We start from the raw sequence: 13,845 nt of genomic DNA, 5'->3' as shown, positions 1-13,845 counted from the left end.
GAAATGTTTAGAGGGAAATGGACAGGTACACGGATAGGAAAGGTTCAGAGGGATACGGACAGGTACACAGATAGGAAAGGTTCAGAGGGATACGGACAGGTACAGGATAGGACTGGTTTAGAGAGATACGGACAGGTACACGGATAGGAAAGGTTTAGAGGGATACGGACAGATACAAGGATAGGAAATGTTTAGAGGGATACGGACAGGTACACAGATAGGAAAGGTTCAGAGGGATACGGACAGATACAAGGATAGGAAATGTTTAGAGGGTTACAGACAGGTACACAGATAGGAAAGGTTTAGAGTGACACGGACAGGTACACGGATAGGAAAGGTTCAGGGGGATACGGACAGGTACACGGATAGGAAAGGTTTAGAGGGATAAGGACAGGTCCACGGATAGGAAAGGCTTAGAGGGGTACAGAAAGGTACACAGGTAGGAAAGGTTTAGAGGGATATGGACGGGTACACGGATAGGAAAGGCTTAGAGGGATACGGACAGGTACACGGATGGGAAAGGTTTAGAGGGATACGGACAGGTACACGGATGGGAAAGGTTTAGAGGGATACGGACAGGAACACGGATAGGAAAGGTTTAGAGGGATATGGACAGTAACACAGGTAGGAAAGGTTTAGAGGGATACGGACAGGTACACGGATAGGAAAGGTTTAGAGGGATACACACAGGTACACGGATAGGAAAGGTTTAGAGGGATATGGACAGTAACACAGATAGGAAAGGTTTAGAGGGATACGGACAGGTACACGGATAGGAAAGGTTTAGAGGGATAAGGATGGGTACACGGATAGGAAAGGTTTAGAGGGATAAGGATGGGTACACAGATAGGAAAGGTTTAGAGGGATACGGACAGGTACACGGATAGGAAAGGTTTAGAGGGATACGGACAGGTACACGGATAGGAAAGGTTCAGAGGGATACAGACAGATACACGGATAGGCAAGTTTCTGTGGGATACGGACAGGTACACGGATAGGAAAGGTTTAGAGGGATACGGACAGGTAGATGGATAGGAAAGGTTTAGAGGGATACTGACAGGTACACGGATAGGAAACATTTAGAGGGATACGGACAGGTACACGGATAGGAAAGGTTTAGAGGGATACGGACAGATAGACGGATAGGAAGGTTTAGAGGGATACGGACAGGTACACAGATAGGAAAGTTTTAGAGGGATACGGACAGGTACACATATAGGAAAGGTTCAGAGGGATACGGACATGTATACGGATAGGAAAGGTATAAAGGGCTGTGGACAGGTACACGGATAGGAAAGGTTTAAGGGATACCGACAGGTACACGGATGGGAAAGGTTCAGAGGGATACGGACAGGTACATGGATAGGAAATGTTTAGAGGGATACAGACAGGTACACAGATAGGAAAGGTTTAGAGTGACACGGACAGGTACATGGATAGGAAATGTTTAGAGGGATACGGACAGCGACACGGATAGGAAAGGTTTTCAGGGATACAGACAGGTACACGGATAGGAAAGGTTCAGAGGGATACGGACAGATACAAGGATAGGAAATGTTTAGAGGGATACGGACAGGTACACGGATAGGAAAGGTTTAGAGGGATACGGATAGGAAAGGTTTAGAGGGTTACGGACAGGTACACAGATAGGAAAGGTTTAGAGTGACACGGACAGGTACATGGATAGGAAAGGTTCAGAGGGATACGGACAGGTACACAGATAGGAAAGGTTTAGAGTGACACGGACGTACATGGATAGGAAAGGTTTAGAGGGATACGGACAGGGACACGGATAGGAAAGGTTTTCAGGGATGCAGACAGGTACACGGATAGGAAAGGTTCAGAGGGATACGGACAGATACAAGGATAGGAAATGTTTAGAGGGATATGGACAGGTACACGGATAGGAAAGGTTTAGAGGGATACGGACAGGTACACGGATAGGAAAGGTTTAGAGGGATATGGACAGGTACACGGATAGGAAAGGTTTAGAGGGATACGGACAGGTACACGGATAGGAAAGGTTCAGAGGGATACGGACAGATACACAGATAGGGAAGGTTTAGAGTGACACGGACAGGTACATGGATAGGAAAGGATTAGAGAGTTACGGACAGGTACACAGATAGGAAAGGTTTAGAGTGACACGGACAGGTACATGGATAGGAAAGGTTCAGAGGGATACGGACAGGTACACAGATAGGAAAGGTTTAGAGTGACACGGACGTACACGGATAGGAAAGGTTTAGAGGGATACGGACAGGACCACGGATAGGAAAGGTTTTCAGGGATACAGACTGGTACACGGATAGGAAAGGTTCAGAGGGATACGGACAGATACAAGGATAGGAAATGTTTAGAGGGATATGGAAAGGTACACGGATAGGAAAGGTTTAGAGGGATACGGACAGGTACACGGATAGGAAAGGTTTAGAGGGATATGGACAGGTACACGGATAGGAAAGGTTTAGAGGGATACGGACAGGTACACGGATAGGAACAGTTTAGAGGGATACGGAAAGGTACACCGATAGGAAAGGTTCAGAGGGATACGGACAGGTACATGGATAGGAAAGGTTTAGAAGGATACGGACGGGTACACGGATAGGAAAGGTTTAGAGGGATACAGACGGGTACACGGATAGGAAAGGTTTAGAGGGATACGGATGGGTACACGGATAGGAAAGGTTTAGAGGGATATGGATGGGTACACGGATAGGAAAGGTTTAGAGGGATATGGACGGGTACACGGATAGGAAAGGTTTAGAGGGATATGGACAGGTACACGGATAGGGAAGATTTAGAGGGATATGGACAGGTACACTGATTGGAAAGGTTTAGAGGGATACGGACAGATACACAGATAGGGAAGGTTTAGAGTGACACGGACAGGTACATGGATAGGAAAGGTTTAGAGGGTTACGGACAGGTACACAGATAGGAAAGGTTTAGAGTGACACGGACAGGTACATGGATAGGAAAGGTTCAGAGGGATACGGACAGGTACACAGATAGGAAAGGTTTAGAGTGACACGGACGTACATGGATAGGAAAGGTTTAGAGGGATACGGACAGGGACACGGATAGGAAAGGTTTTCAGGGATACAGACAGGTACACGGATAGGAAAGGTTCAGAGGGATACGGACAGATACAAGGATAGGAAATGTTTAGAGGGATATGGACAGGTACACGGATAGGAAAGGTTTAGAGGGATACGGACAGGTACACGGATAGGAAAGGTTTAGAGGGATATGGACAGGTACACGGATAGGAAAGGTTTAGAGGGATACGGACAGGTACACGGATAGGAACAGTTTAGAGGGATACGGACAGGTAGATGGATAGGAAAGGTTTAGAGGGATACTGACAGGTACACGGATAGGAAACATTTAGAGGGATATGGACAGGTACACGGATAGGAAAGGTTTAGAGGGATACGGACAGATAGACGGATAGGAAGGTTTAGAGGGATACGGACAGGTACACAGACAGGAAAGTTTTAGAGGGATACGGACAGGTACAAATATAGGAAAGGTTCAGAGGGATACGGACATGTATACGGATAGGAAAGGTATAAAGGGCTGTGGACAGGTACACGGATAGGAAAGGTTTAAGGGATACCGACAGGTACACGGATGGGAAAGGTTCAGAGGGATACGGACAGGTACATGGATAGGAAATGTTTAGAGGGATACAGACAGGTACACAGATAGGAAAGGTTTAGAGTGACACGGACGTACATGGATAGGAAAGGTTTAGAGGGATACGGACAGGGACACGGATAGGAAAGGTTTTCAGGGATACAGACAGGTACACGGATAGGAAAGGTTCAGAGGGATACGGACAGATACAAGGATAGGAAATGTTTAGAGGGATACGGACAGGTACACGGATAGGAAAGGTTTAGAGGGATACGGACAGGTACACGGATAGGAAAGGTTTAGAGGGATATGGACAGGTACACGGATAGGAAAGGTTTAGAGGGATACGGACAGGTACACGGATAGGAACAGTTTAGAGGGATACGGACAGGTACACCGATAGGAAAGGTTCAGAGGGATACGGACAGGTACATGGATAGGAAAGGTTTAGAAGGATACGGACGGGTACACGGATAGGAAAGGTTTAGAGGGATACAGACGGGAACACGGATAGGAAAGGTTTAGAGGGATACGGATGGGTACACGGATAGGAAAGGTTTAGAGGGATACGGATGGGTACACGGATAGGAAAGGTTTAGAGGGATATGGACGGGTACATGGATAGGAAAGGTTTAGAGGGATATGGACAGGTACACGCATAGGGAAGATTTAGAGGGATATGGACAGGTACACTGATTGGAAAGGTTTAGAGGGATACGGACAGATACACAGATAGGGAAGGTTTAGAGTGACACGGACAGGTACATGGATAGGAAAGGTTTAGAGGGTTACGGACAGGTACACAGATAGGAAAGGTTTAGAGGGATACGGACAAATACACGGATAGGAAAGGTTTAGAGGGATACGGACAGGTACACGGATAGGAAAGGTTTAGAGGGATATGGACAGTAACACTGGTAGGAAAGGTTTAGAGGGATACGGACAGGTACACGGATAGGAAAGGTTTAGAGGGATACACACAGGTACACGGATAGGAAAGGTTTAGAGGGATATGGACAGTAACACAGATAGGAAAGGTTTAGAGGGATACGGACAGGTACACGGATAGGAAAGGTTTAGAGGGATAAGCATGGGTACACGGATAGGAAAGGTTTAGAGGGATAAGGATGGGTACACAGATAGGAAAGGTTTAGAGGGATATGGACGGGTACACAGATAGGAAAGGTTTAGAGGGATACGGACAAATACACGGATAGGAAAGGTTTAGAGGGATACGGACAGGTACACGGATAGGAAAGGTTTAGAGGGATATGGACAGTAACACTGGTAGGAAAGGTTTAGAGGGATACGGACAGGTACACGGATAGGAAAGGTTTAGAGGGATACACACAGGTACACGGATAGGAAAGGTTTAGAGGGATATGGACAGTAACACAGATAGGAAAGGTTTAGAGGGATACGGACAGGTACACGGATAGGAAAGGTTTAGAGGGATAAGCATGGGTACACGGATAGGAAAGGTTTAGAGGGATAAGGATGGGTACACAGATAGGAAAGGTTTAGAGGGATATGGACGGGTACACAGATAGGAAAGGTTTAGAGGGATACGGACAAATACACGGATAGGAAAGGTTTAGAGGGATACGGACAGGTACACGGATAGGAAAGGTTCAGAGGGATACAGACAGATACACGGATAGGCAAGTTTCTGTGGGATACGGACCGGTACACGGATAGGAAAGGTTTAGAGGGATACGGACAGGTAGATGGATAGGAAAGGTTTAGAGGGATACTGACAGGTACACGGATAGGAAACATTTAGAGGGATACGGACAGGTACACGGATAGGAAAGGTTTAGAGGGATACGGACAGATAGACGGATAGGAAGGTTTAGAGGGATACGGACAGGTACACAGATAGGAAAGTTTTAGAGGGATACGGACAGGTACACATATAGGAAAGGTTCAGAGGGATACGGACATGTATACGGATAGGAAAGGTATAAAGGGCTGTGGACAGGTACACGGATAGGAAAGGTTTAAGGGATACCGACAGGTACACGGATGGGAAAGGTTTAGAGGGATACGGATAGGAAAGGTTTAGAGGGTTACGGACAGGTACACAGATAGGAAAGGTTTAGAGTGATACAGACAGGTACACAGATAGGAAAGGTTTAGAGTGACACGGACAGGTACATGGATAGGAAATGTTTAGAGGGATACGGACAGCGACACGGATAGGAAAGGTTTTCAGGGATACAGACAGGTACACGGATAGGAAAGGTTCAGAGGGATACGGACAGATACAAGGATAGGAAATGTTTAGAGGGATACGGACAGGTACACGGATAGGAAAGGTTTAGAGGGATACGGATAGGAAAGGTTTAGAGGGTTACGGACAGGTACACAGATAGGAAAGGTTTAGAGTGACACGGACAGGTACATGGATAGGAAAGGTTCAGAGGGATACGGACAGGTACACAGATAGGAAAGGTTTAGACTGACACGGACGTACATGGATAGGAAAGGTTTAGAGGGATACGGACAGGGACACGGATAGGAAAGGTTTTCAGGGATACAGACAGTTACACGGATAGGAAAGGTTCAGAGGGATACGGACAGATACAAGGATAGGAAACGTTTAGAGGGATATGGACAGGTACACGGATAGGAAAGGTTTAGAGGGATACGGACAGGTACACGGATAGGAAAGGTTTAGAGGGATATGGACAGGTACACGGATAGGAAAGGTTTAGAGGGATACGGACAGGTACACGGATAGGAAAGGTTCAGAGGGATACGGACAGATACACAGATAGGGAAGGTTTAGAGTGACACGAACAGGTACATGGATAGGAAAGGATTAGAGGGTTACGGACAGGTACACAGATAGGAAAGGTTTAGAGTGACACGGACAGGTACATGGATAGGAAAGGTTCAGAGGGATACGGACAGGTACACAGATAGGAAAGGTTTAGAGTGACACGGACGTACATGGATAGGAAAGGTTTAGAGGGATACGGACAGGGACACGGATAGGAAAGGTTTTCAGGGATACAGACAGGTACACGGATAGGAAAGGTTCAGAGGGATACGGACAGATACAAGGATAGGAAATGTTTAGAGGGATATGGAAAGGTACACGGATAGGAAAGGTTTAGAGGGATACGGACAGGTACACGGATAGGAAGGGTTTAGAGGGATATGGACAGGTACACGGATAGGAAAGGTTTAGAGGGATACGGACAGGTACACGGATAGGAACAGTTTAGAGGGATACGGACAGGTACACCGATAGGAAAGGTTCAGAGGGATACGGACAGGTACATGGATAGGAAAGGTTTAGAAGGATACGGACGGGTACACGGATAGGAAAGGTTTAGAGGGATACAGACGGGTACACGGATAGGAAAGGTTTAGAGGGATACGGATGGGTACACGGATAGGAAAGGTTTAGAGGGATACGGATGGGTACACGGATAGGAAAGGTTTAGAGGGATATGGACGGGTACACGGATAGGAAAGGTTTAGAGGGATATGGACAGGTACACGGATAGGGAAGATTTAGAGGGATATGGATAGGTACACTGATTGGAAAGGTTTAGAGGGATACGGACAGATACACAGATAGGGAAGGTTTAGAGTGACACGGACAGGTACATGGATATGAAAGGTTTAGAGGGTTACGGACAGGTACACAGATAGGAAAGGTTTAGAGTGACACGGACAGGTACATGGATAGGAAAGGTTCAGAGGGATACGGACAGGTACACAGATAGGAAAGGTTTAGAGTGACACGGACGTACATGGATAGGAAAGGTTTAGAGGGATACGGACAGGGACACGGATAGGAAAGGTTTTCAGGGATACAGACAGGTACACGGATAGGAAAGGTTCAGAGGGATACGGACAGATACAAGGATAGGAAATGTTTAGAGGGATACGGACAGGTACACGGATAGGAAAGGTTTAGAGGGATACACACAGGTACACGGATAGGAAAGGTTTAGAGGGATATGGACAGTAACACAGATAGGAAAGGTTTAGAGGGATACGGACAGGTACACGGATAGGAAAGGTTTAGAGGGATAAGGATGGGTACACGGATAGGAAAGGTTTAGAGGGATAAGGATGGGTACACAGATAGGAAAGGTTTAGAGGGATATGGACGGGTACACAGATAGGAAAGGTTTAGAGGGATACGGACAGGTACACGGATAGGAAAGGTTTAGAGGGATACGGACAGGTACACGGATAGGAAAGGTTCAGAGGGATACGGACAGGTACAGGATAGGACTGGTTTAGAGAGATACGGACAGGTACACGGATAGGAAAGGTTTAGAGGGATACGGACAGATACAAGGATAGGAAATGTTTAGATGGATACGGACAGGTACACAGATAGGAAAGGTTCAGAGGGATACGGACAGATACAAGGATAGGAAATGTTTAGAGGGTTACGGACAGGTACACAGATAGGAAAGGTTTAGAGTGACACGGACAGGTACACGGATAGGAAAGGTTCAGGGGGATACGGACAGGTACACGGATAGGAAAGGTTTAGAGGGATAAGGACAGGTCCACGGATAGGAAAGGCTTAGAGGGGTACAGAAAGGTACACAGGTAGGAAAGGTTTAGAGGGATATGGACGGGTACACGGATAGGAAAGGCTTAGAGGGGTACAGACAGGTACACAGGTAGGAAAGGTTTAGAGGGATAAGGATGGGTACACAGATAGGAAAGGTTTAGAGGGATATGGACTGGTACACGGATAGGAAAGGTTTAGAGGGATACGGACAGGTACACGGATGGGAAAGGTTTAGAGGGATACGGACAGGAACACGGATAGGAAAGGTTTAGAGGGATATGGACAGTAACACAGGTAGGAAAGGTTTAGAGGGATACGGACAGGTACACGGATAGGAAAGGTTTAGAGGGATACACACAGGTACACGGATAGGAAAGGTTTAGAGGGATATGGACAGTAACACAGATAGGAAAGGTTTAGAGGGATACGGACAGGTACACGGATAGGAAAGGTTTAGAGGGATAAGGATGGGTACACGGATAGGAAAGGTTTAGAGGGATAAGGATGGGTACACAGATAGGAAAGGTTTAGAGGGATACGGAGAGGTACACGGATAGGAAAGGTTCAGAGGGATACAGACAGATACACGGATAGGCAAGTTTCTGTGGGATACGGACAGGTACACGGATAGGAAAGGTTTAGAGGGATACGGACAGGTAGATGGATAGGAAAGGTTTAGAGGGATACTGACAGGTACACGGATAGGAAACATTTAGAGGGATACGGACAGGTACACGGATAGGAAAGGTTTAGAGGGATACGGACAGATAGACGGATAGGAAGGTTTAGAGGGATACGGACAGGTACACAGATAGGAAAGTTTTAGAGGGATACGGACAGGTACACATATAGGAAAGGTTCAGAGGGATACGGACATGTATACGGATAGGAAAGGTATAAAGGGCTGTGGACAGGTACACGGATAGGAAAGGTTTAAGGGATACCGACAGGTACACGGATGGGAAAGGTTCAGAGGGATACGGACAGGTACATGGATAGGAAATGTTTAGAGGGATACAGACAGGTACACAGATAGGAAAGGTTTAGAGTGACACGGACAGGTACATGGATAGGAAATGTTTAGAGGGATACGGACAGCGACACGGATAGGAAAAGTTTTCAGGGATACAGACAGGTACACGGATAGGAAAGGTTCAGAGGGATACGGACAGATACAAGGATAGGAAATGTTTAGAGGGATACGGACAGGTACACGGATAGGAAAGGTTTAGAGGGATACGGATAGGAAAGGTTTAGAGGGTTACGGACAGGTACACAGATAGGAAAGGTTTAGAGTGACACGGACAGGTACATGGATAGGAAAGGTTCAGAGGGATACGGACAGGTACACAGATAGGAAAGGTTTAGAGTGACACGGACGTACATGGATAGGAAAGGTTTAGAGGGATACGGACAGGGACACGGATAGGAAAGGTTTTCAGGGATGCAGACAGGTACACGGATAGGAAAGGTTCAGAGGGATACGGACAGATACAAGGATAGGAAATGTTTAGAGGGATATGGACAGGTACACGGATAGGAAAGGTTTAGAGGGATACGGACAGGTACACGGATAGGAAAGGTTTAGAGGGATATGGACAGGTACACGGATAGGAAAGGTTTAGAGGGATACGGACAGGTACACGGATAGGAAAGGTTCAGAGGGATACGGACAGATACACAGATAGGGAAGGTTTAGAGTGACACGGACAGGTACATGGATAGGAAAGGATTAGAGGGTTACGGACAGGTACACAGATAGGAAAGGTTTAGAGTGACACGGACAGGTACATGGATAGGAAAGGTTCAGAGGGATACGGACAGGTACACAGATAGGAAAGGTTTAGAGTGACACGGACGTACATGGATAGGAAAGGTTTAGAGGGATACGGACAGGACCACGGATAGGAAAGGTTTTCAGGGATACAGACAGGTACACGGATAGGAAAGGTTCAGAGGGATACGGACAGATACAAGGATAGGAAATGTTTAGAGGGATATGGAAAGGTACACGGATAGGAAAGGTTTAGAGGGATACGGACAGGTACACGGATAGGAAAGGTTTAGAGGGATATGGACAGGTACACGGATAGGAAAGGTTTAGAGGGATACGGACAGGTACACGGATAGGAACAGTTTAGAGGGATACGGAAAGGTACACCGATAGGAAAGGTTCAGAGGGATACGGACAGGTACATGGATAGGAAATGTTTAGAAGGATACGGACGGGTACACGGATAGGAAAGGTTTAGAGGGATACAGACGGGTACACGGATAGGAAAGGTTTAGAGGGATACGGATGGGTACACGGATAGGAAAGGTTTAGAGGAATACGGATGGGTACACGGATAGGAAAGGTTTAGAGGGATATGGACGGGTACACGGATAGGAAAGGTTTAGAGGGATATGGACAGGTACACGGATAGGGAAGATTTAGAGGGATATGGACAGGTACACTGATTGGAAAGGTTTAGAGGGATACGGACAGATACACAGATAGGGAAGGTTTAGAGTGACACGGACAGGTACATGGATAGGAAAGGTTTAGAGGGTTACGGACAGGTACACAGATAGGAAAGGTTTAGAGTGACACGGACAGGTACATGGATAGGAAAGGTTCAGAGGGATACGGACAGGTACACAGATAGGAAAGGTTTAGAGTGACACGGACGTACATGGATAGGAAAGGTTTAGAGGGATACGGACAGGGACACGGATAGGAAAGGTTTTCAGGGATACAGACAGGTACACGGATAGGAAAGGTTCAGAGGGATACGGACAGATACAAGGATAGGAAATGTTTAGAGGGATATGGACAGGTACACGGATAGGAAAGGTTTAGAGGGATATGGACAGGTACACGGATAGGAAAGGTTTAGAGGGATATGGACAGGTACACGGATAGGAAAGGTTTAGAGGGATACGGACAGGTACACGGATAGGAACAGTTTAGAGGGATACGGACAGGTACACCGATAGGAAAGGTTCAGAGGGATACGGACAGGTACATGGATAGGAAAGGTTTAGAAGGATACGGACGGGTACACGGATAGGAAAGGTTTAGAGGGATACAGACGGGTACACGGATAGGAAAGGTTTAGAGGGATACGGATGGGTACACGGATAGGAAAGGTTTAGAGGGATACGGATGGGTACACGGATAGGAAAGGTTTAGAGGGATATGGACGGGTACACGGATAGGAAAGGTTTAGAGGGATATGGACTGGTACACGGATAGGAAAGGTTTAGAGGGATACGGACAGGTACACGGATGGGAAAGGTTTAGAGGGATACGGACAGGAACACGGATAGGAAAGGTTTAGAGGGATATGGACAGTAACACAGGTAGGAAAGGTTTAGAGGGATACGGACAGGTACACGGATAGGAAAGGTTTAGAGGGATACACACATGTACACGGATAGGAAAGGTTTAGAGGGATATGGACGGTAACACAGATAGGAAAGGTTTAGAGGGATACGGACAGGTACACGGATAGGAAAGGTTTAGAGGGATAAGGATGGGTACACGGATAGGAAAGGTTTAGAGGGATAAGGATGGGTACACAGATAGGAAAGGTTTAGAGGGATACGGACAGGTACACGGATAGGAAAGGTTTAGAGGGATACGGACAGGTACACGGATAGGAAAGGTTCAGAGGGATACAGACAGATACACGGATAGGCAAGTTTCTGTGGGATACGGACAGGTACACGGATAGGAAAGGTTTAGAGGGATACGGACAGGTAGATGGATAGGAAAGGTTTAGAGGGATACTGACAGGTACACGGATAGGAAACATTTAGAGGGATACGGACAGGTACACGGATAGGAAAGGTTTAGAGGGATACGGACAGATAGACGGATAGGAAGGTTTAGAGGGATACGGACAGGTACACAGATAGGAAAGTTTTAGAGGGATACGGACAGGTACACATATAGGAAAGGTTCAGAGGGATACGGACATGTATACGGATAGGAAAGGTATAAAGGGCTGTGGACAGGTACACGGATAGGAAAGGTTTAAGGGATACCGACAGGTACACGGATGGGAAAGGTTCAGAGGGATACGGACAGGAACACGGATAGGAAAGGTTTAGAGGGATATGGACAGTAACACAGGTAGGAAAGGTTTAGAGGGATACGGACAGGTACACGGATAGGAAAGGTTTAGAGGGATACACACAGGTACACGGATAGGAAAGGTTTAGAGGGATATGGACAGTAACACAGATAGGAAAGGTTTAGAGGGATACGGACAGGTACACGGATAGGAAAGGTTTAGAGGGATAAGGATGGGTACACGGATAGGAAAGGTTTAGAGGGATAAGGATGGGTACACAGATAGGAAAGGTTTAGAGGGATACGGACAGGTACACGGATAGGAAAGGTTCAGAGGGATACAGACAGATACACGGATAGGCAAGTTTCTGTGGGATACGGACAGGTACACGGATAGGAAAGGTTTAGAGGGATACTGACAGGTAGATGGATAGGAAAGGTTTAGAGGGATACTGACAGGTACACGGATAGGAAACATTTAGAGGGATACGGACAGGTACACGGATAGGAAAGGTTTAGAGGGATACGGACAGATAGACGGATAGGAAGGTTTAGAGGGATACGGACAGGTACACAGATAGGAAAGTTTTAGAGGGATACGGACAGGTACACATATAGGAAAGGTTCAGAGGGATACGGACATGTATACGGATAGGAAAGGTATAAAGGGCTGTGGACAGGTACACGGATAGGAAAGGTTTAAGGGATACCGACAGGTACACGGATGGGAAAGGTTCAGAGGGATACGGACAGGTACATGGATAGGAAATGTTTAGAGGGATACAGACAGGTACACAGATAGGAAAGGTTTAGAGTGACACGGACAGGTACATGGATAGGAAATGTTTAGAGGGATACGGACAGCGACACGGATAGGAAAAGTTTTCAGGGATACAGACAGGTACACGGATAGGAAAGGTTCAGAGGGATACGGACAGATACAAGGATAGGAAATGTTTAGAGGGATACGGACAGGTACACGGATAGGAAAGGTTTAGAGGGATACGGATAGGAAAGGTTTAGAGGGTTACGGACAGGTACACAGATAGGAAAGGTTTAGAGTGACACGGACAGGTACATGGATAGGAAAGGTTCAGAGGGATACGGACAGGTACACAGATAGGAAAGGTTTAGAGTGACACGGACGTACATGGATAGGAAAGGTTTAGAGGGATACGGACAGGGACACGGATAGGAAAGGTTTTCAGGGATGCAGACAGGTACACGGATAGGAAAGGTTCAGAGGGATACGGACAGATACAAGGATAGGAAATGTTTAGAGGGATATGGACAGGTACACGGATAGGAAAGGTTTAGAGGGATACGGACAGGTACACGGATAGGAAAGGTTTAGAGGGATATGGACAGGTACACGGATAGGAAAGGTTTAGAGGGATACGGACAGGTACACGGATAGGAAAGGTTCAGAGGGATACGGACAGATACACAGATAGGGAAGGTTTAGAGTGACACGGACAGGTACATGGATAGGAAAGGATTAGAGGGTTACGGACAGGTACACAGATAGGAAAGGTTTAGAGTGACACGGACAGGTACATGGATAGGAAAGGTTCAGAGGGATACGGACAGGTAC

At 46.7% G+C, this 13,845-nt stretch overlaps 1 protein-coding gene across 1 annotated transcript in view; it reads left to right on the top strand.

Annotated features, from left to right (window-relative positions):
• Positions 1-13,845, top strand: part of LOC132400064 (aquaporin-10-like) — a 341,000-nt gene that overhangs the window by 273,702 nt on the left and 53,453 nt on the right. The gene's annotated exons all lie outside the window — the stretch shown is intronic.

The sequence above is a fragment of the Hypanus sabinus genome, chromosome 9, assembly GCF_030144855.1.
Source record: "Hypanus sabinus isolate sHypSab1 chromosome 9, sHypSab1.hap1, whole genome shotgun sequence".
Taxonomy (NCBI): domain Eukaryota; kingdom Metazoa; phylum Chordata; class Chondrichthyes; order Myliobatiformes; family Dasyatidae; genus Hypanus; species Hypanus sabinus.
Note: the sequence above shows the minus strand (reverse complement) of the source record. Positions and strands in the feature narration are given on the sequence as shown.